The sequence below is a fragment of the Cyprinus carpio genome, chromosome B20, assembly GCF_018340385.1.
Source record: "Cyprinus carpio isolate SPL01 chromosome B20, ASM1834038v1, whole genome shotgun sequence".
In the NCBI taxonomy this organism is placed as follows: domain Eukaryota; kingdom Metazoa; phylum Chordata; class Actinopteri; order Cypriniformes; family Cyprinidae; genus Cyprinus; species Cyprinus carpio.
In genome coordinates this window covers 27,220,084-27,244,939 of record NC_056616.1, presented here as the reverse complement: position 1 = coordinate 27,244,939, position 24,856 = coordinate 27,220,084, and the positions used below count along the sequence as shown (strand labels likewise).

General features: G+C 38.1%; 1 pseudogene; it reads left to right on the top strand.

The window, feature by feature from the left end:
* LOC109052626 overlaps nucleotides 1–24,856 on the top strand; it is a 110,101-nt pseudogene that overhangs the window by 57,559 nt on the left and 27,686 nt on the right.

Here is a 24,856-nt window from a genome sequence, read left to right as displayed (position 1 = left end):
TCTGTATCACTCTCGCTTTTTTTCTCTCTCTCTCTCTCTCTCTCTGGCGTTTTGTTGGCGTGTGTCGGTGTGTGTCCCGCCGTTCTGTCTGCTCCTGGCTCCTGTGCATGTGTCCCATCCTAGGGCGAGGGAGTCACTATGCCTACTACTACCGTCATCATGAAGGTAACACAAACCAGCCTGCACATCCCACCCTCCCCCAGCTCTACTCTCTCTCTCTCTCACACGCTCCGAAAGAGAAGCTATAAAAACACTTCTGCAAAAATGAAAACTCACTGACCTACTTGGTGTTTTTGTGCCCTAAAAGTAATGTGTGCAGTTATGTGGTCAAATTGTTGGCACAAGAGGAGATGGATGTGGTACTTTCTGGTAAAGCATATAGTTTTATAGCACCTTAGGGCCTTTCGCACCACTTTAGTTCCAGAACTAAATGTACAGTACTGAAGTACTGGGACGATTTTGCGTGAACTGTTTCCCAGTACCATTTAAAGGGTTGCATTCGCACCGAGAGTGTGTACTAGGACGTGACGTAAGCCGGTCGACAGCGATGTCATTTGTGCATGGTATTCAACAATGAAAGCAAAGAAGAACAACTTTAACAACAGGAGGAAGGAGGACGCTGTGATCGGAGCTGTGTTTTTGTTGTCTCGTGGGTTTCACAATAATGGACATGGAATGTTGACGTATACGTAAAGCGATTGAAAGAATGGAAAGCAGGACTAAGAATCTCCAACGACAACTGGCAGTGCTACAGTATATTTGCTACAAGTGCCTGCACTTCAGTCTCCATATATTTATCGCTGTTTGTCATACTTGGTAAATAAGTTGATACAATGTTTACAGTATGTTACACAGTGTTTTAAATCATGGCGGATGAGGGCGTTTTCGTAGCATCTGGCCAATCAATGTCTACCTTACTTCACGGGTAGTACCAGTTGTGCTGGTTAGACCCTCCTCTGGAGTAGGAGCTTAATTTGGTTCTTGAAAAAGCCAGTCCGGTGCTAAAATTGCACCCAGTTTCCTATGGTGCGAAAACGCCCAAAAGTGGGTAGTTCCACAATTAGTTTCTGGTACTATGAAAAGGTTCCTGCGGTGCGAAGGGCCCTATTGTTCCTTGTATTGGTACAAAGTTTCCCAGCATTCCCCACTTAGACTCTTACGTAAGTGTAAATATCATAGGGTATTATTTACAGTGTATTCATGGTAAGAGATCCTTGCCTAAAAGTCTGTATTTTTGATTTAACAAAGTGTCATAAAATAACTATAAGTCGCCTAGGCTGTCTCAGGGTTTTGTCGACTGGAAAATATACTTTTCCCAAAATATATACAAACGGTGCTCTAACATCAGTATTATGAAGATATTTTGACACAATGTCATATTTTAAGCCTTATTCCCTTCTTTTACTGTCTGTGCTTTGCATTTTGCTTACAACTCCTAATTGCCAATCATCTCACTAATCTAAGAATTTTAATACAAACCTAACCATCCCATCATCATTTACAACCCAGGATTTCCTATTAAAGTTCATTGTTTCTCAGCAAGTTCTAAGAATTCTGATCAAATTCCAATTTCGGATAGCAGAAGTGTCTATGTTTTTGCTCAGTGTTCATGGAAGGTATTTGATGATTATTAGTAAGGATATGTCACGAGGGATGACTAGCCATTTAATGACCAACTAGTTGATTAGTGAGGTCAGTATTTATATACAATACCATTCTAAAGTTTGGGGTCAGTAAGATTTTTTTTTTTATGTTTTTGAAAAGTCTCTTATGCTTAGCAAGGCTACATTTATTTGATCAAAAGTACAATAAACAGTAATATTGTGAAATTTTACCTTTTTTTTTTATTATTATTATTTACATATTTTCTAAAATGCAGTTAATTCCTCTGATGGAAAAGCTGAATTTTCAGCATCATTACTCCAGTCTTTAGTGTCACGTGATGCTTCAGAAAACATTATTATATGTTGATTTGCTGCATAGGAAACATTTCTTATTATTAAGAATGTGAAAAAATGATAAATGTCTGTAATAAATGATAAATGTTGATACATTTTTCTGGTTTCTTTGATTAATAGAAAGTTCAGGAGAATAACATTTACTTCTTTAATTCTTTTGTTACATTATAACTGTCCCCTTTTTTATCATTTTAATGCGTTCTTGCTGAATAGAAGTATTAATTTCTCACTGAGGTTTTGAACGGTGGTGTATTTTTAGTGTCAGTGCTTTAATTAGCATACTGTACAACCCTGGAAAAAACCCTCTCGGAGGAGTTGCGTCTTTAAGTTCAGGATGGAAAACAGCCTAATTGCACAGTAGTTTAGTTAGCCCATTGACTAGACGAATTTAGAAACATAGTTTTACATATTCTTAATTACATGGCCCAAAGCACAGAAGTGACACTAATGAGTTGTGCAAGAATGCTTGTGTTTTGAATCGAGTGTGAGTGAAATGCAGACAAACGCACAACGTGTGTGTCTCACTGCTCTGTGGCTGCTCTGCAGATGGCTCAGACTCCAGGGATAAACCCAAACTTTACAGACTTCAGCACAGCGTCACTGAGGTCGGATCTGAACGAAGTGAAGATGGAAACATTCAAGTAAGATGACATTTTCAGCGAAGTAGTGAAGAAGAGTGTGAATGGTGAAAATACGTTTTAAAAACACATCCCTGATTTTGTCGCACCGCAGCTGTTTGGGCCTGGGATTCTGCCTCACCACTGTGACCTGATGCATGCGGAAGGGCTTGTGACCGTGACCCCTGTCAGTTTGGACGCTGAGACGTTCGTGGATGGACAGCGGATCTCCGACACTACGGTTTGCTGCGCCAGCGGCGTGACGCTCCAGCTTCGGAGCCACTCACGTCTTCAAATTCGTAGACCCCAGCTATGACCAGGCAGCATGTCCAGTAGAGACCCAGGGCCCATGCTGAAGGGCAGACACAAATCAGGGTGAGTCATATTTATTTTTTACCCAAAAAGAGCTGAAAAGCAAATATAACCTGATACGAATCACATTGAGTGTGTCCAGAAAGATTTGAACTCATACAATTGTCTGATCCCTTACTGACCAGCTGTGGCAGCGTAGCACAATGAGCCATCTGTTGTACTGTGTAACATTAGAACACAGTGATGGGGAAGCTTCTTTGAAAACTATAGCTTGCCAAGCTACTTAAAAAAAAAAAAAAAAAAAAAGAAGTCATTAGCTGTATTTAAAGCTACTAACAAAAAAGTAGCTAAGTACATTGAAGATATTTAATATCTTTATAAAAGGATCTTAGCTTGGATGACAGCATGAGAATGTAATAGGTGATTGATACTAAAATCAACTAACACAAACTATGAAAAACACTTTAGTTTCTATATCAGAGTCAAAAACATGTTGAACAGCCACCTTTAACTATAAAAATAAGTATAAACCAACTCTGACTTCTGCAGATCATGGAATGGATCGTGAATCATTCTTTTAAATCACTTGATTCAGATGAATCATTTGTATGATGCCATTTCACCTAAATTGATCTAACAACTTTTCAGTGCTACATTTAAGGGACAGTTTAGGAGAGCCTGTTTATTGTGTCATATTTTTTCAGGATTTTGTGATTTTAATAGAAAGTTTTTTTGAAGTTTTAATTCAGGGCTTTAAGAGCTCTAGTGATATGCAGGTTATTTACAGACACAGTTTTACACATGTCACAGGAACAGAGCAGATAATTAATTACGTTTGACCCCAGTATCTGGTGTGAAAGAGGGTCGGTGAAAATAGTAATCTTAAAGGTACAGTAGCAAAAACCGATGGTTTAGTTCCAAGAGATGGAGTGACACTTGAAAGTGATTATGAAATAACGTAATAATGGCTCTTTGTGGTGCAAGAAAGGTTAATAAACAGTATAAGTTGATGTCAAAATTCTTCAAAAGTGGAGAAAACACACAGTTGCTTATGAGGTGTTCTGTACTTGTGGAGCCATTAGATGGCAGTATTTCAATGTCTAAGTGTCTTGCTTGCGTGTTCTGGTTTGTTTTGTTCTCACTTTATGATGCATGTGTGTTTAACTCTCTGGTGTCTCTCTGAACGACCAGTGCGAGTTGTGTTATGGGATGCTCTGCTGCCATGGCAACAGGAGTTTTTCAGGTTTTGCATGTGGATTTTCTCTGCAGTGACCGTCCCTGTCAGATTTCTAGTGTTAAATGCAGCCTTTACTGTGAGGAACTGTTGGAAAAGAGGCTGGGAGAGTGACCCGGAGAGGGTGAGTGGAAGGTTATGTTGGCCACAGGCGCTGAGAGACTCTATAATCTGATCAGTGTGGGTTGGAGAGGGGTGTGTCCCAGTGTCATTTCAGAGAGAAACAGTGTGTTTTGAGACAGGGCGGAGTGTAGTGACGCTTTCCCACCAACACACACACACTCTTCACTGTACTCCGCTGTTAAACATATCAGACAGGAGCAAGAGGAGTGTAGAGCTGTCCTGAGTGAGTTCATCCACATTTTACACGTGTTTCATGGAGCATAAACGCTTCACTTGAGTTATCAGGTGACTATGAAGATTTGTTGTGCTTGTTTGTTATAAAGCAAAACTATTAACAGTGCCGTGTTTTTGTTTATCTAATCATAAAATGCTAATTAAAACATTTTTTTAACGTTAATTAAACTATTGTAGGTTTGTTCAGAAACCTGTGTTTTTAATGGTAATATTGGTTGATTGTGTGTGTGTGTGTGTGTGTGTGTGTGTGTGTGTGTGTGTGTGTGTGTGTGTGTGTGTGTGTGTGTGTATACAAATGCATACACACACATTCACATACACTACCATTCAAAAGTTTGGGGTCAACAAGATTTTTTTAAAGCATGATACTGTTCATAAGTACAGCATTTTTTAAAAAAAGAGATCTTTTGTAACATACCTATTTCGTTTTACTGTCATTTCTGATCAAATAGATTACATTTTTGCTAAATAAAAGTATTAATTTCTTTGGTTTCAAAAAATCCCCAAATGATAATATAATATAATATAATGTAACATAATATATATGGATTCATACGTTTATTGTTTGTGTGAAAAGTGGGGAAAAACAGCATAGCCTCAGGATATGGAAGGGAAAAAATGTTTCTACAGTACATTGATTGCATTCATTTTAATGTTGTTTGAACAGGTCCACATTAATTGTATAATACACTAATTTTCCCAGCCCTCTCATTAGTAATAGTTTATTCTTATTTTGTTATTATGGACTTTGTTTGTTGTTAGTGAACATTTTCTCCTGGTTTAGCTTCTTTTAAGTTTTTCTAGAATTTAATTCCTGTTTCTTGTTTTGGGGTTTCTGAGGTTTTTTTAACACAACTTTTAATGCAAAGTAATCCCATGTGCATCCTATTGACATGCCATGTGGACATATGCAAAAATTAAATCTGCGTTCATTTCAGGCCATTCGTCATAATGTCTAGGTTCAGTTAGGTTCCTTTCCTGCTTGATTTGTGTTGTTGACGTCTCCTTATTACTGCTCTCCTTGTTGAAAGTGTTTGTGGCGGTAGGTAAGCAGATGTCTCTAATCTGATGTCCTGGTTTTTTGCTGGATTACAGCACGGCCCCACATGGATTGCTTTGCTGATGTCTCAGTCCTTGTAATATCTGATTCTGTTTAATTGTTGTGTTATGTGGACGCCATGTAGGCGCTGGATGGCATGTTTTTTTCATACTGCAGGGTAAATGCAAAGAATAGTAGTCTATATGCGCTACTTCTCCCTTTTCGAAAGTTTGGGATGGGTAGTTAGCAATTTAAAAAAAAAAAGGTTTCTTGCTCTCATCAAGGCGCCCTGCAATTTTTGTGTCTTAGAAAATAATGTAAAAACACAAATATTTGCCCTTAACCCAAAATTTTTTTAAAATGATTGTTTGCTCTTTTAAATTTATTGTTTGTTAAATGTCATTTATTCCTGTGATGGCCCAAAGCTTGAAATGTTCAGGTATCATTTTGATCACTATCAGTGATTTAGGGACAGTTTGATTGATTTGCATGGTAAGAGAGAGAAAAAATTCAGAGCAGGGCATGTTTTGAATTTAAGAAATTAAGTTGTTTGTGGTTGCCAATTGTCACTTGTCGCATTAATACATCACAATACAGGCTGTTTTTTTTTGGGCTTAATAGGTTCAGAAATCTACATTTTGTAATGTTACTTGTTTTTTTTGGAGTTACATAATGTTAAAAGCTGTTTTCCACATTGTTGCCAAGCTTAATTTATTATCAGTATAATCATGTCTTTTGGTTTGAAGTCCATCAAGTTCCCTTTAAAAGTACTGTACTTTTTCATTTGTAAAGTTATTCAATTCACTTGGATTATCCAAAATGTAATATTACAACATGGTTTTTTTAATATGTAAAGTGTTTCTAGCTGGAAAGTAATTAAATGACTCTCATGGAAAAATGACTCCCCAAGCTGCCACGTATAGATGATTCACCTGAATATACTACTGTCCTCTACATATGAACCCCAAAGAGCTGGAAAACCAGTGAGCCTTTGTAATTTTGTTACTTTACAGGTTGTTGTATTTTGTTAACAAAACACTGTTGTGGCTGTATGTTTAGGCTGTGGGGTTGCCTAATTCATCTTAGATTGAGTCAGAATATGACGGCGTGTTATTCGTTTGTCTGCGAGTTCTGTGCTCATAAACACACACCAATGTATCTGGTGTGTTCATCAGGCTGTGGGCCCGCCCGCTTGCTTTTTTGCTTTTGTTTGACTTTCCATTCAGCTCAGGTTTTATGTAATTGTGTTGTTTTAGAGCATACGACAGGTGATTATATTAGTGTGTGGTCTGTTTGTTTGGCCCACTGATACTGTTTACTTCCTTGTCATCTTGCTGAAATGAAATGATTAACTCCTACCACCCCATTTTTTTGTTTGTCTACTCTGTATCCAGGAAGTGTTACCAGAGGACGCCCGTTTGACCTTCAGGAGGATGCAGGGAACGTTCGATCCATTGGGTGGCTGCTGCTCTACCTAAAGACAGCAGTCGGGTTGCCACATTTGCTGTGCCTGCCTTTCAGATCTCTGTGCATGTTTTTGTGTGTTTTGTATATGATGCGGATTATTTGAGTGGTTTCAGAGCTCCGGGATAGTTGGAGATGGAAGCGGCACCAGCGAAAACAGTTTGAAAAAGAGCCTGGTGACTGTGAGAAAACCATGATTAAGCGGAGCGCAACAGCAGGACTTTTTAACAAACCATGCGGGCCAGGTATAGAATTGATTCGTTGACACTGTGTGCTTTTTCTTTTTTTTGTTTGGGCCAAATTGAGATTGTTTGAGGCCATAAACCATTTAAAAATATTTAACGCCCAATTAATTCATGTTAATTCAGAAGAAAAGGGAAAACAAGGTTATATGGTTTTTTATTCAGTTTGATACTAGGATTTTGTTTAAATGTATCGACCCTTAAATGTCTTGACGTTGTCAGCCTTTAGGGTTCTGTTTTATTTCTATCAGACTTTTGCAAAAATGCCTGTGTTTGGTATTATAATATTAGCCCCTTGACATTCAATGTAAAATGTAATTTTTTTTTTTGTGTGGTTGGGGGGTTAATTTGATATATTTAAATTTATTTTGATGTAATTATTTTGATTATTATTTTGCCAAATAAATTGAGTGATGGCATTATTAACCGATTTTACGTTATTTAATTTCAAAACACGTTTGTTTATTATGTATTTTTCTATAGAATCATGGCATATAGAAAATAAAAGCCAACTGTGGGGTTGGGTTCATAATGTTCCAAAAGAAATTTGGAGAAATCACTCAATATTTTTATTAATGTATAATGAATAATGAACAAAGTAAAAGCCTTGGCGCTTTTGCGGCATTTTTTTTTAGAAAGTATTTAAGTAGTTAGTTTGTTAATTATATGATACTAAATTATTTAGTTATTATTATTTTACGGTAAAAAAATCGCAATTACTTTAATTTTAAGAAATAATTATTATTATTTTATTAACACCTTTTATTTTTTACAATTTTTAAATTAAAATATAAAGGTGGAATGTTTATTCTTTTTTATTAAGTAATTTTGATCCTACCCTATATTTTTCACAATATCGTATATTATTGATAATTGTTTTATTTATTATTTTTATTAGGATGATCTTTGTAGAATGCATATTAAGAATTCTGTGGATTTTCCTCTGCAGACAGAGTAGAAAATGTGGGGGGGGAAAAACAAATGATGTATGTTATTGGATGCCGAAAGCAATTGCACATGCTAGTTACCATTCTCTGTCCGTAAGCAGCAGGTTTTTGTGACACGTCAGCTTGTCAGTCAGTGAGAGGTCTCTATGGAGTCGGGTGACCGGGTACACGGTTTCTATATGTAACCTAACACTCTTCCTCTGTGATGAACCTGAGACACCTGATGCCCGCTCCGCTCACTGGCTTCAGTCTTGTCATCAATAATCCACGTGAATATGAGAATGCTCATTCAAACACACACAGCACAGTTTGGCATCTGTGGACAGGATGTTGTACGGCAGGACAGGAGCAGGGTCTCTAGAGCGGTGGGCGGTCTGTAGACAGTGTGTCAATCTGTCCTATCTCAAATGGTTCATCGAGCAACAATTCTTTCCCCGCAGGTCCCAGGATGGCCCAGAACTCATTCTGCCGGCCAGCATCGAGTTCAGGGAAAACTGTGAGTACCACATCCATGTGCAAAGCAAAACCAATTGATCTGTGCTGGTTTAATTTCAGCGATCTGATCTAAAACTGGGTCATGTGAGTTGTCTGGTGTGTGGCGGCTTTTTTAATGTTCTGTTTGTTTTCATGTTTTGTCATTGGTTTTTTTGCCGGGTGTTGCAGACACAACATAGTATTTCCACTTGACCTGGTTAATGCCTTTGTAGTTTCTTTTACTGGCTCTCTGCTGATTATAAAGCAAAACAGCCAGCTAATTATAGAAAATCGCATGGTTTGCTGCCTCATAGATCAGTGGATGGGAATTATTGATGACTGCTAAAAAAAACTGGTTTTTATCATTAAGTCAGTTCAAGATAAATTATATTGTAATTTAAAAAATTTTGTCTGTCCAAATATCGGAAATCCAGAACAAAAAAAAAAAAATGCCGAAATGATAATAGAATATTTAATTGTCCCAACCATGCCATTAGGTGGCAGGAGTGAGTATTATGCCAGAAAGCCAGCAGTTTCCTTTTGTGTAGATGCATGGATGGACTGAGGCCTAGTACCGCTTGGCATATCAAAACCCCAGAGCAGATAATCACCCACTATATGTTTCATTCGCATTTCTACATTTACAGTTTTCCTATTTAGCTCAAAGCATCACAAAATAAGATGACAAACTCCTGTTATGTGTTGTACTTTTATGTTTGTGGTTGTATGTTGTGTCTTATGCGTCATGTTATATCTCATATTATCTGTTGAGTTATGAAATATGTTATGTGTTGTTATGGTAATATGTGGTGTCATGTTATGTGTTTATATGTTTTGAAATGTTATGGTTTTGCGGTGTTATGTTATGAGTGTTATGTGTCATGACAGTCATGTTTTGTGTTATGATGTGATATAGGTATGTTGCATTATAAAATGTGTTGTGGTTTGTTTTGTTGTGTTATGTCTTTATGTTTATGTTATGGCTGTGTTGTTTGTATGTGTTATTTTAGTTTCAGTCTTCAAATCTGATATAGCTGAGCAGCTTATAAAAATATATCTACATACATGTTTTCAAACAACACGTATACTTTGCAAAATGGAATTCTGGTTGTAATGAACTATTATACTACAGTAGATGTTTCCACATGCTTTTCACTGTGAGCTATAATATAGCGTGATGATCAGTAACGTGGAGTTTACAACTCAGGTGAAAGGCAAAAAAAAACAAAACATGCATGTGCAACTTTAATGGTAAATTAAATTTACATGCTAACATCATTCATCAGAGCTGCTTTCTCTATCCCATGATTCCCCCATGTAGCCGAGGATGCCTTCCTGTCTGCCATCATTACACTACACCAACAGCTCAACGGTGCATTTCAAGCTGTCTCCCACCTATGTGCTGTACATGACCTGCCGCTACGTCATGTCCAGCCAATACCGGCCCGACATCAGCCCCTCTGAGCGAACGCACAAGGTCATTGCCATTGTCAACAAGATGGTGAGCATGATGGAAGGAGTTATCCAGGTGGGGTGTTGGCCATTTTTACTAGAATAATCTTCTGATAGTAATTATTGATCTGAATAATTTTTTACAGTGAAAGTTGTGACTTTATTATATTATAACTGTATTATTTATACTTTAGAGATATCGCTGTAGCTCTGATGTAGAGATTTGTCTGTGAAGTTACATTATACATGCTTTTGTAGTTGTAGTGTTAAAGCTTGTTTCACTCTGCTTCATCGATTCAGGTCATTGCCCTCAGCAAACACGTTGCTAAAACATTACTGCACTCAGTGTTCCCCTGTGTTTGTTGTATGTGGATGTCTGTACGTGTGTGTGTGTGTTAGAGTGTGTGTCTCTGTGCCTTGTTTTACCTGATTCATGCACCATATTTTCCCAGCAGCCCATGGTTCAACAGCTTCTGATTGTCACCAAGTTGCGATATTGATATTTTAAATTTATTAATTTTTTTTTTTTCGATACAAAATTTTCTTGTTGCCTCTGGAAGAAGAAATGTTTTGTATATACATTATGTGTTTTTAAACGTTTGGAGTCTGCAAGTTTTTTTTTTTAATGTATTTGAAAGTAGTTCTTATTCTCACCAAGTCTGCATTTATTTGATCAAAAAATACATACATATTATTATAATTCAAAGTTTCAGTTTTCTATAAGAGTGTGTTTTAAAATGTAATTTACAGAAATCCTTAGAAATAATATGCAGATTTGCTGCTTGAAACAGTTATGTTTTCATTGAAAGCATTTGTTTAAGCCTTTTGATAATTTTTTTCAAGATTCTTTGATGAATAGAAAGTTCAAATCTTTTGTAACATTACAAATGTCTTTACTGTCAATTTGGATCAATTTAATGCATCCTTGCTGAATAAAAGTATTCAGTTTCTTTAAAAAAAAAAAAAAAAAAGAATTGTGCTCTATCCCAACCCTTCTTGTAAATATCATGAAACAAGACTGATTATCAGTGCTTGAATCAAACTCAGTGAATCATGAATCACACTCAATGATAATGATTACAAATTATGGCCAGGCACAAATTCTACAGAACAGTGAAATCGCTCACAGTAACATGAACGAGGAGTCGTTGCTTATTTGCATAAAGTTAAACCTTTCTTCTCGACTGTCAAGTCACTGCATACGGCCTCATTGGATCGCCAATGTTCACTTCTATCATTTGCTCACCACAAATAACTATATAAACGCCTCTTTACAGTTCAGAAATGATGTCCACATGCTCTCTGTTTGTTTATCTTGTTTGGTCAGCGCCTGCAGGTTTTGAGTGGCCCACCCAAGTATTCAAAATTTATATCTCATAGTCTGACAGCAATTTTCAAATGCAAATAGTTTTTTTTTTTTTTTTTTTTATTTTTATTTTTAATAGATCTTCCATTTAACAATTGAAAAGACTGCTGGTTACAAGACCAGATTGAGTTTAGCATCTAAAATGAGAAAACAGACTGTTGTTTATATAAACGGATACAGTCTGTCTCTCTCTCTCTCTAAAAAAAAAAAAAAAGCTAGTGTCATAATTAATTCAAATGTTTATTTTCTTTTTCTGAATTTTTGGTTAATCAAAAATCTTAAGCCTCACATGTTAAAGGACCTAAACTTAGAAAACAAGAAACATAATCTCAGAAAGAGAGGGAATTAATGTAAGGCTCGGTAGCAAGAGATTAGGATATTTGGATTTTTTTTTTCTTTGTTATTTGAAGTAACTTTTTATCTACTCATATCAAAATGTTCAGTAGTAGGTTTGTCATTAGTCAAATCCTGATTGTTAACATAGTTTTAAAATCATAGTTTTCTCTTAAAACAAAAATAAACATTTGCTGCTTGTTATTGCTATTTATTATAGACAGTTATCTTTTTTTTTTTTAACCTTTCATGATTTCACAAGCACATTAGCACTATTGTTCAAAAGATTTTAAAAATATTTTGAAAGTAGTATATTATGCTTACCAAAAAATTATGCATTATTTGATCAAAAAATACAGTAAAATAGTAACATTATTTAGATTATATTATATTATCGTAATGTAGTATTGTGATGCAAAGCTGAATGTTCAGCATCATGAAGCTCCAATCTTCAATGTCACATGATCCTACAGAAATCATTTTAATAGCTGATATGGTGCTTAAGAAATATTTCTTACTGAAGTTAAAAAAGAGCATTTATCTAGTGATCTGTAAATGTCATCCTTGGCATCACAGAAAAGCAGCTGTATCTTTACACTTCAGCATTAATTATCAAATCAAATAAAATTGCTCTAGATGACTTGGACGTCCCGTACAGCAGTGAGTGTGAGAAGATGATGATGTGACCTGTCCTGTGTGAGTGTGAATGTCTGTGTTTACATGCCTGTGAATTCTGTCCCATGCCATGGCTGTTGTTGACAGTCTCTCTCTCTGTCCTGTCGGATGTCTGTCCCCCCACCCCCTCTTCCCCCACACCTACTATCTCTACAGGAGATTGCTGAAGGTGATCAGGTAGGAGTTTGCACTGCTAGGGAGGGCGTCTCATTCTTCCTGTTTCTCTCTCTCTCTCTGTTCTATCTGTCGGCTTGGCTTCTTCTTCCATGCCTCTTTTATCCCCCCATAACAGAAAGCAAACAACCCAAGCCAACTAAGTAATCCCTCCTCCTACAGCTGGACGCAATCGTTCATAACCCCTCATTACGACTCAACCTGGACCATGTGATACTAAAAACAAACTCTGATTGCGGCAACATTTTAATTGCGGCATCTTCCATTTTTGACCTCTGCTTACTGCACTTCAGTGTGGATGAGAGACTACCCCATGTTCTTTTGCTTTTTTTGGAAACTTTAAATTTCCTTTTCATTTGACTCATATCTGTGGTTAACGTCATTGTTCTTATGGATGCGTCCTGTGGCCAGTATGACGTATTCGGGAGGGTCGGGCGGGGGGTTGCTGTCGTCGTCACGTGGGATAGACGTGTGCAGGTATACACAGAGGTCCAGTTGCTTCTGGACCGTGTGTATCCCTTCTCTGTGTTGCAGGGATTTGGGATCCAGAGCAACCAGTCACCGCAGCTTCCCAGTCAGTCGTGCCTAGCTTGAGCTAACTCTAACACATGAATGATTTCTACTCTGTCTGGACGCGGTGACTGGTTGTTGGAGGCCGGGAGGGTTGGACAGAGGCACATGTCTATCCCGGGAGTGCTACTCAGTGCTTCTCATGGCTGTAACTCTTTTCTTTGTTGTTTGTACGTCAGATTGTTTTGCTTTAGCTGTGTGTAACGGCCCATCTCTGTGCATTACAGAAACAGAAGAACATCGCCGGGGCTCTGGCCTTCTGGATGGCTAACGCCTCAGAGCTGCTGAACTTCATCAAACAGGACAAGGATCTGAGTCGCATCACGCTAGATGCACAGGATGTCCTCGCTCACCTGGTTCAGATGGCTTTTAAGTGAGTGTTTGCATGCACATGCATATTTACAATAAACATTACCCGTGTTTCAAACCTAGTGAGCTGAGATCTTATACAACATATTTTCAATTTATATGTTTATTAAAATAAAAATTTAAAGTTCTGGGCAATGATTAATCGCTATTAATCACATCCAAAGTAAAAGTTTTTGGGTACATGATATATGTGAGTGTACTGTGTATATTTTATTATGCATATATGTATATAGAAACACAAATATAGTATATATTTAGAAAATATTTGTATGTATATATTTATATTCATATAATTTATATTATATATATATATAATATATATGTTTATAATATATATATATATATATATATATATATATATATATATATATATATATATATATATATAATTATTTTTTTTCTTAAATATATCCATGTATATGTGTGTATTTATGTGTACATATTAATATACAATGTGTGTATATATAAATATATATTAACCAAGTAGTGTATATAATATGTAGATATAGAGTAAATAAAATGTTCAATTAAAAAACAGGTTTGTTATATAAAATGTTATAAAATAAATATGTATGTATTTAAATTAAATATTTGTAAATAAAATGCAATTTAAACCTTAAATATTTACATTCTAGATAAATTTCAGGACTATTTACCATATCATGTGAAAACAATCCATTTAATTGTAATTGATCATTACATAATTTAACTGTAACTGGTCAATTACAAAAGTGATTTGTCAAATAAGTTCATACTGTGTTCCTGTAACCATTATCAGGCGGCAGGATGTGCTGAATGTAAGGAATGTTCTGGGTCTGGCTTGTGTTGGCGGGGATGTAGTTTGGGTGTATGAGAGAGAGTTATGGTCCTGGGGCTGGTTTTCAGCATAAACAATGTGGTCGGAGCGCCTCCGTTTCCTTTAAGCATTGGAATGACCAGCTGAAACAACTGCGCTTTTGTGCGGGTTGTGCGGTTTGTGAAGCGGCCAGGTCTCAGATTTACTGTGGGATTCTTCAGGAAGTTCCTTTAGGCCCTTGATGGTGGATATATGGACACTAAATAATGTGTGTTCCTGCAGATACCTGGTGCACTGCTTGCAGGAGTCGGATCTGAATAACTACATGCCAGCTTTCCTGGAAGATCCCGATGAACAGAACCCACAGAGGCCCAAGATAGGTGAGCAGAGACCCAGTCTCATGTTTTCAGATGCAAGTCACCTTTATTTTATATAGTGCTTTTTATAAAACAGATAGTATAAAGAGCAGCTTTAGGTAATAAACTAAATAAAGGAATAAACTAATTCTGCCATGTAAAGCAGCTCTAAGACAATGGTGTCATTATTCAGCTCAAGTCAGTTCAGTTTTGCTTTAGTTCAGTTAGTAACTGTGTATGATTCATCAACAGATGCAGTTTTTCAGCCATCGTGTATAAAGTTGAGTAAATTAGTGGATTTGTTAAAGGAATCACAATTGAAAGAGTTATATGGGGCCACCTACTGTTGGGTTTTGAAACTAAACAGCAGATATATTCTACCCCAAAACAGTGATATCTTTTAGTTCCTTTACAGTAACTTACAACATCTTAATTTCTTTGTCCTTGATCACTGTAGAATTTGAAGTAGTCTAAACAACTAAATGTAGTCTCTATTTCAACTAAATGACTTGGACAAATGGACAAACTGCCCTCTTGACTAGAGCAGTATCAATGTCTTAAGCAACACAGAAATATGCGAATGAAAACTCGAACCAGAACCATGCAAAACATCTTAAGCAATAAGCAGCACTTTTTAGTTTCTCTAGAAGAGTGTTTTCCTAACCCTTTTGACAAGGAAACAATGTGATGCACATCAGGGACTAACCACAAAAAAAAAAAAACAACAACAAGCGTTCAAGGAGAATATAAAAAAAACATGTATTTTAAATGTTTTTCAACCTTTTGTATAAATATCTGTTCCAGCTAATAGAGGTAGTTCTAAACATTGCACCATTATAATTGCAAGTAAAGGAAATGATTGTATTGTTTCTGTTTATATTGTATTAAAGGCCCTGACTTTCCTCTTTTCCACAGAGGACGTTCTGCACACACTAACGGGCGCCATGTCTCTTCTGCGGCGGTGCCGTGTCAATGCGGCCCTCACCATTCAGCTTTTTTCACAGCTCTTCCACTTCATCAACATGTGGCTCTTTAACAAGCTGGTGACGGAGGCCGACTCGGGCCTGTGTTCGCACTACTGGGGCGCCATCCTGCGACAGCAGCTCAGCCACATCGAGGCGTGGGCTGAGAAACAGGGTTTGGAGTTGGCCGCAGACTGCCACCTCAGTCGCATAGTCCAGGTACCACCATGCAGATATATATATCAGTCTTTCACAGAGTTGTTTTTATAGTTAAGCCATTTTGAGTTAAGCTGTAGTCTATGCTATGTTTACTGCACTATATCAATCCCCTTACAGACACCTTTTAGCAATTTAGTAGTGCTGGGTTCATACCGAATACCTTCGTTTATTTTTCTTAAGAATTGAATTTTTAAAATACCTCAATACCAGTGTATGTCGTTTAAACAATGTTCGGAACACGACACTTTTTGAGAGAGGTCTCTCTTTTCACCGTTGCACTGTGGGAGAGCACAGCTGTATGTTACTAAGCGTGAAAGTTCCGAAACTGAAGCTGTAGAACTAGTAGAACATGATGACACCGAAGATTCGAAGAATTCATTGAAATTTGGCAAATTGAGGGGTTTTTATTTTTCCCAACAGCAAATTTAGTGCAAACAAACTATATACATATAACTGTATTATTGTAGAAATCTGTGGTGAAATACTTTTTTATTACTAGTAGTAGAAGGACTACTAGTGTTAATAGTATGTTTATTCAAATTAAATATTATATTTTCTTATTTGTAATATATACCATTTGTCTGTATAACATGGTAATACATAGACTATATTCATTCTTGGAGAGAATATTGGTAGTGTCTACATGGTACTTCTAGGATGTTCTAGTTTGAACAAAGGTGGCACTTGGCCTGAAAGTTTTAAAACCCTCAGTCCTAGTTACATGGAATATGAACCAGTAACTGTCCCCGTGTCTCTCTAGGCAACGACCCTCCTCACCATGGACAAATACTCCATGCCAAGATGTGCAGAACATCAACAACAACACCTGCTTCAAGCTCAACTCTCTGCAGCTCAACGCTCTGCTGAGCAACTACCACTGCGCTCCTGATGAACCCTACATTCCTCCTGTGAGTGAACTGTCTCATTTTGGCTGTGTAGTCCTGGTCTGATGACATGTGTCGTTTTTTGAGATAAACCAAACCAGGTGTTCTGCACTTTCACAGTAGCTCTGCTTATTTCCTCTAACCTCAGGGTTTCTCATAATGTGACCTTCTTGTCTGATGTGAAATATTAAACTCATTACTGTAAAAGGTGCTGTAACTGATGTTAGCTGTTCTAGAACATCTCTCAGATGCACCCCATCTTTCCAAAACTCACCCTTCAAAGCAAATCAGAGATGGAGGTGAAGAGCAGCAGCATGTCAAGTTTTAGTAGAGTTCTTATATAACATTATGATCATTGTTCCCTTCATGCTCACAGGAGCTGATTGATCACGTGGTGGCTGTGGCCGAGAACACGGCGGACGAACTGGCCCGAAGCGATGGGAGGGAAGTACAGCTTGAAGAGGACCCTGACCTCCAGCTGCCTTTCCTACTGCCCGAGGATGGCTACTCATGCGACGTGGTGCGGAACATTCCCAACGGATTCCAAGAGTTCCTAGAGCCACTTTGCCAGAGAGGTATGGATGATAAACAAAGTGCTGCCATTCTAAATAAGTTTCAGAGCATTTGATGTCAGTTGCGCACAATAAGTATCAGGTGGATGGTGAATCAGAGGTTGTTGTCTTTGTTTGTTTAAGGCTGACGTGATGCCATTGGAATGTGGTTTGTTAAGGTTGTGTTCAGCAGTCTATTTGTTTTTTGCAAGAGAGCGAAACTGTGTGTGTGTGTGTTTTTTTACAGGTGTGTGACAAAGACAGTGAGAGACCAGTGGTTTAAAGTTTTAACGTTTAGTGGATGTGTTCTGATCTGTTCGTTGTCCTCCAGGTTTTTGTCGATTGACACCTCATCCACGCTCTCCAGGAACTTGGACCATCCATTTCGAAGGAGCTGATTGCGACAGTCACTTCTCAGCTGACACGTCAGAACTGGTAAGTTATTATGCCAGATCGATAGATAGATCGATAGATAGATAGATAGATCCTTCGATAGATAGATCGATAGATAGATAGATAGATAGATAGATAGATAGATAGATAGATAGATAGATAGATAGATAGACGGGTAGATGGATGGATAGATAGATAGATAGACGGGTAGATGGATGGATAGATACATAGATACATAGATGGGTAGATTTGTAGATGGATTAGTCTTTGAGGGCATTAGAAAACAGAATTTTGCATTTGAATTAGAATTTTTTACATTTGAATTTTTAATATAAAGCCCAAATACTAAACCGATATTTGCAAAAACAGCACCAGGGAATATTTAATGTCAGTTGATGAGTGTGTTCTGTCAAGTTAACATTCTCTTTCAGCCAACACCAGTTACACCACGGAGGGCAATATTTAACCATAGTGCCCAAGCACTGGCTATACATGAAATCTTTCTCCTCACCCTGAGCACACAAAGCCCTTTAATGCTCCTCCTCCCCTGTAATTAGTCTGTTTTTACTGTCTTTCGTATTTTTACATAAGGGATTTGTTAATGTAATGTCACAATCTTATTTTTAATTTTTTACGTAATGTCGGTCCGCCCTATAGCAGACAGAGCTGGAGCTTGGAGCACATTTAAATACCACAGAGAAATCTTATGAACACAACTTGATCGTGCGCCTAACCAACCCACCCACTCCCACATCCCTTTCTTTACAACCATCCCAGGACCAATGCTTACCGTAAAACTCACATGAGATTTTGGCATGAAATCAAAAATCGACCTGGTTTGCAGTTTCTGCACAATACTGTGCATTACCACACATTATTTTAAAGATTTTAAAAAAAAATTGATCACTTTGAAAGCATCTATCCTTTTTGACAGACATCATCTAGGCCAGAAGAAATGTTGATCAATAGCAAAATGGGTATTTAGACACTGTTTTTGGTGGACTGTTGTAGTTGTGATTTTAGTAGTCTGTGTGTTCGTTAAGATAGCTATGCCAAAAAATCCTTTTTCGAAGGAAACATTCTTTAACTAAGCTAAAAAAGCTTGCTCTGTTGCTTTTGTAAACCTTAATAAAGGCACCCAGAGAGTTTCCTTGCATTACCCATCAGTGTTCATAAAGCTCCACTGCGCTTTAAACCAGCTCTGCTCACACCCCCCCAAGCTGTACACAAACAATTCAGATTGGCAGCATAGTTAAAGTTCCCTGTACAATGAATGCATGCTATGTGCACCATTTACGCACTGGGGCTTGCTTAAGGAGGGCCATGGCACGAAAAGCTGGTCTCTTTCTCCCAGGCCCTCTCTGTGCGTAAGCAAGCTCACTGAGGCCTGATGCACTCTGGAGCCGACGCATGTGGCTTTAATTCTTGACTCGTCTCCAGGGCCCGCCGTTTCGCTCTGCGGTCGGCTGTGCTCTGAGAACCAGCAGTGGCAGAACCTCCCTAATTTTCTCTACTCCTCCTCCTCGTCTTAGCTCAGTTTGCTCTAGAAACGGCCATCAGACACAGCTTCCAGACGCAGCGTGGACCTAAAGCTGAAGTTACAGTAGTGACTTTTTCCCCCAAGTTAAATCACCTGTCTGCTCTCTCTACAGCCAATGCGGAAGGAACCGGAAATTGTGACAGTGACTTTGAAGAAACACAATGGGATGGGCCTCAGTATTGTGGCGGCCAAGGTAAGAACTGATTATTTTATTTCTTTTTAGTGATGTTAATTGCGTAATATTGCTCCACTTTCAAAATCTGTGATCATCTTGCATGGATCTGACTGCTGTAGCAGTGATAAATATTCATCTAGAGAGTAAGTGAATGAATCCCTAAATCCTTGAGGAGGGCATCTGGTTTTGGCATAGAACTAGATCTGGTTAGTTTGACACAGTTAATGAGAACAGTTTTTAATTTTTTTGAGGATTGGTTTTTGGTTTCTGATGTTGGTGGATGCCTTGTTCTGAGTGGGAAGTAAAGGTGTGCCATGGTTTCCTAGGCTCAGATCAAGAGGACATGCTTTTGTTTTGATTCAGTCACAAACTGGTCTGTGTGCTTGTCAAACATTCAAATACAAAACGGAGTCATAAGCAAATCTTTCTGTTTCCTTGTTGGACTGAGCGCTGTTCTAGTCTGCTGCTTTCCGCAGTAGGAAATGTCTTCTGGGTCATCACCCCTTTTTACAAAATGCAGTCTTTTATGTTGGAGTTTACATCACAGTTAATAGGCTAAAATATTAAGTGTTTTGCATGATTCCACCAGTTGAGCTGGTCAAGCATAAAAAGTTTCGATTCGTTTCGTTAGTTTCGATGTCAACATTGCAAATTAAGGTTTTGTTTATACTCAAAACTTACCAGTTTGACTAATATGCTGTTAGAAAGTGCTTACAGATCCAACATGGACCAGTTTACAATTTTACTGTGCAAGTAAATATTTCTTTCTTTTTCAAATTGGGAATTTTTTAGTGGGTTATATGGAACACAGTTTCAGTTGAGTAGCCTGTGTTTCACCACTTTTGGTGGACTGAAGAGCGTTTTTCCCAACCGATGTGTTTCAGGTTCAGGTTCGACAGAGAAGAGGAAAGCAAGGGAGGTATAGTGGGAGGAAAAGGGGGTTAACAGGAACTGTTTATTTTCAAAGCAAAACCTTCCCTTTAGTGCTTCTATTTTCATCTGTGAGTGTCTCCAAGGAAGCATAAAGTTTGGTAGCGGTAGAATGGAGGAAAAGAAGGGAGGGAAGGAGTGAAAATGGGAGGAGAAGGAAAGGAGGAGTGAAGAAAGTGGTGTAAGGCATGCTCTGGGACAAAGGGGAGGATCTAAAGAGAAGGGGCGGTTTGTCCCGGTGTTGAGCTGGAACACAGCTGGGAGCACCGTTAAAACTTCACCTAACTGTTAGTGAGTCGTGGGAGTTTCTCTTATATGACTACTCTGGCTTCAGATATTTGCATATTGTGTTTAGCATGTAGCCCAGGAGTCGCTCCTCAGTAGACCTGCCTGCTTTTGAAAGAGTTGAATACGTTTTCCTGGAGTGCTATTAGTTGATTCCTCCGTTCATTCTCCGGAGCGCAGCACCATGTGGTTCTCTGTGGTCGGGAGGAAGGAGCCGGTAAGAAACCACTTGACATGGAGTGTGTGTCTTTTTAATGTGGGAGAGTAAGTAAACGCTGAGAGATTAATGGTGTGCTAAAAAGTCAGCACGGTGGTTTCAGTTTGTTTGCCATCGGGATTGCACTTAAAAGTAAAGTTAACATTAGTTAATGCATTGTTTATCATAAACTACATAAGGCCCAGTGTTCATTAGCACTGGTTAACTTTCATTCATAAATTTGCGAGGCCTATTGTTTGTTGTTAATTCAGTTTCATTCAATTAATGTTAATCTATACAATAGAAATATTTTAGCATAAGTAAAAATTAACATTAATCAAGATTAATAAATTTTGTAAAAGTACTGTTCATTGTTCTTTCATTTTAGCTTACTAGTTAGTGGTATCAAGATTATTGTAAAATTAATTTTTGCAACGTTATGTCCCCTAATCTTTTATTAATCTGAATTGAAACGAAGAGAAACTCACTGTGGCGGTGTACCAAAGACTCTGTTTTGGTTTGCAGGTTCAAAAGAAAACATGACCATGAAAACACTTCTTTCTAGTTGCTCAGGATAGGATCTTTTGACAGTTGGTGGGTGCAGCCCATACTCAAGAACTAGTTCACTTCAGTCCTCAGGCAAAATGTAACCTGACAAGCACCTACGATTGTCTAAATAGAGTTGCTTCAAGCTGTCACCTTGCGTTCATCAAAATGATCACGTTTTTGAAGTTTCGTACCTTGACTCTGCATGTCCAGAGAGAGCGGACGGGAATCAAGACCCTTTGGGAGACTATCTTCTATTTATGCCATTCTGCAAGGGCTGCATGATTTTAGTATATGAGAGGACAGTCCCAAGTTGTTAGTTAGTAAAACTTGGGGACATTCTTATGTTTGAAGCAAAGGATGTCAAGCTTGCATGTACAACCAAACCCTTAAATTATGTTGTGACTCATGTCTTGGACATAATGCTGTCCCTTTACAATAAAAGTTTCATAGGAGACATGTTTCCTTTGTGTCCAAAAAAATGGAGCTGCTTTTTAAACGCACCACCAGAGGACCGTGAAGGAAGACAGACCTCTTTGTTTGGTCTTTCTTAACTGAAGCAAGCAGCCCAAGAGTCTGCAGATCATTAGAGCTGGAATGGAGGCCACTCAGACGTGATGAAGACCGTCAGCTGAAAGCAGCTCATTATTGAAAGCCTCTTGTGTTAGTCATGATATTTTGCACCCACCATTAGCCGACAGCCTCAGCCGTCTAGACGTGACGGTAAGGACCAGCTACATTCAGGAGCAAACTACTGTCCTGGCTGCTTTTTTCCTGACTGCTGTGTTTGTTGTGGGTGATTAATCGGGGCAGGAAATGATGGTGGCGGGTCAAGTTTCAGTGAATAGATGTATTTTCTGTTTTCCTAGTGCAGCGTGGACTCCACCTTCTCGGTCAGAGGTCAGGCACTACTTTGACTCCCTGGGGCTGTTAACAAATTACTCAAGATCGTTTATGCCTACACGTGCAGCTCCTTGAAGGCTTCATTCACCAATCACAACTGTAAACCCTTAACAGGAAGCTGTGCGTGTTTGGCATATGATTCCACAGAGAGTATGCCACAAGTGTTTTGAGACTAAAGGGGGTGAAGACTGAAGTTCAGTTCTACCTCTGTTGCAAAGCACTCGTCTTGCCTAAGCTGGGTTTCCAATTTCCTGTATTTGCAATGGCAGGTTTGGGAAGCTTTTCCGTGGACAGGAAGCATCAGGGTGGGACCTCGAAGCTGTAGACTTTGTTTCCATGTGGTTTTAGGACCTTCAAAGGAAGCTGGAGTTCTGTGATTTGAGCATCTGCTCCAAGTACTGTTATCAGTGAACACCTTCAGACTTCAACACCTTCCTGTTAATGTCTAATGTCTGCACTGCAGATGCACGTGTATTTTTGCATGCCGACTATGCCAGACAGCAGCTTGCAGGGTAAATATATGCTTGAACTTTCTTTTTTGTGGCATCCCTGTTGTGTGTGAAGAAGTTTCTTGTAGCCGCTGCTAGTCCTCAAAGAAACGGCGTCAGTTCATCCCCAAGTTTACTGACCTTTATCCCCTTTGAAACACTGAAAGGCAAAAAACCTTCTACTGTGAAGAAGCCTGCAGGGATAACGGTTTCTATTTTTGCTTATAAGGCATTTAGCACCTGTGAAATATTATTTACAGCACAAGATGTGGATATGCACACATTTGGATATGCCAAGATGTCTTTTAGCCGCACAGACATTATAATTGCCTTTGAACTGTGCTTCTGGCAGTGTCCCTGGAAAGATGAACGTGAAAACAACCACACCTCGAATACAATCCCACACCACACGCTTAGCGACATGCACACTTACGCAATGGGTGTTGAACTTAGAAGTAAGGTGGTGTTTTGTTGTGAGTAACTTCTGAACTGTTAATTCTGATTGGACAGTGAGGAATATCTATATATTTGTCTGTCTGTCCTATCATTAATAAATCTATCTGTCTGTCTATCTATCTACCTTATCTATCTATCCTGTTTGTCTGTTTGTCTTGTCATTAATAAGTCTGTCTGTCTGTCTATCTATCTATCTTATCGATCTATCCTGTCCGTCTGTCTGTCCTATCATTTATACGTTTAACTATCTGTCTTTTATGTCTATCATTTATAAGTCTGTCTTATCTGTCATTTTTACCTGTCATTTATAATTTATTCAGAGATCGCCATGAAAATAGCCTTAATGCTGGCATGGCATTAAAAAGTAAATAAATAAACTTATCTGTCATTTTATCTTACTGTTCTGTCATTTTATCTATGTGTCCATCTCTGTAGCTGTCTGTCTTATTGTTTTGTCTATCTATTTGTCTTTCATTATGTCTGTCTGTCGTTGTTCCATCTATTGTTCGGTCTATAGTTTATAAGTCTGTCTGTGTATTTTTTTATCTTTCTGTCTGTCTATCATTTTATCTGTATGTCTTCTTGCTTTGTCTATCTGTGTTATCTATCATTCTGTCTATCTGTGAATCTGTCTATCATTCTATCTATCTGTCCATCTATCCATCTGCTTGTCTGTCTCTCTTATTATCTGTCTATAGTTTGTCTATCATTGTCTTTATCATTAAATCTATCTATCATACTGTCCATAAGGCCTATAAACCTTCAGATCTTAATCTAACATTCAAAGTTTGTCCTAAGTTATATACATTTCATATTATTTTATTTGCAGTTATCCATTCTGTTTGCTATCTCAAATAAAACTGCAGTTAACTCAGTTAATTTTATTTTGATTTTAAGGCCATTCAAAATTCAGTTCTAAATCGTCCACAAGTTTGCTCTTCAAACTGTTGCTCTGTCGTGACACTACTTGACCTTAAAGAGAAGAGTGACCATGGAAGACAGTTTCCGCTAGAGCCCCCATGCAGCAACTCTATTCGTAAAACACAAATATCTGTTACATTCTCAGTGTTCTCATTTTGTAATGCAACAACGTGTTTAAATGAGATTTTGGGCTTGTGTACTTGCAGGGAGTGTTTGAGTGCACTGCCAATGACTATTTGGTTGTCACAGGAAATAACAAACTTTAAAAGTGAGCTCATTAAATTTGATGACAATATTCTCAATGGAAACATTTCAACCATGCTCTGTTGTTGCATACAGTCTAGTGATATAGTCATTTATTTTCGAAAGAAAAGAGCTCTATTTTTAGTAAAATTGACTTCTTTAGCTTTCCAGTACGTAGTGATGAACTGTGCCAGTATCACCTCACCCCTTGTTTTAAAAACAGTAGCAATTAGTTCTCTTGTTAACATGCATCTGTTTTTTATCAGTGGCTTTTATAGACCATGCTCTGTTTCATGTTCTGCACGCCAGGTTTTCAGCTTTGATCAAAGCAAGTTTGATGCAGGTTTCCTGATGAAAGGTCAGCTGAGGTGCTCTCCCACTAGGTCTGCACAAGACTCCTGCATCAGCTGTGTTCAGACGGCCTGGAAA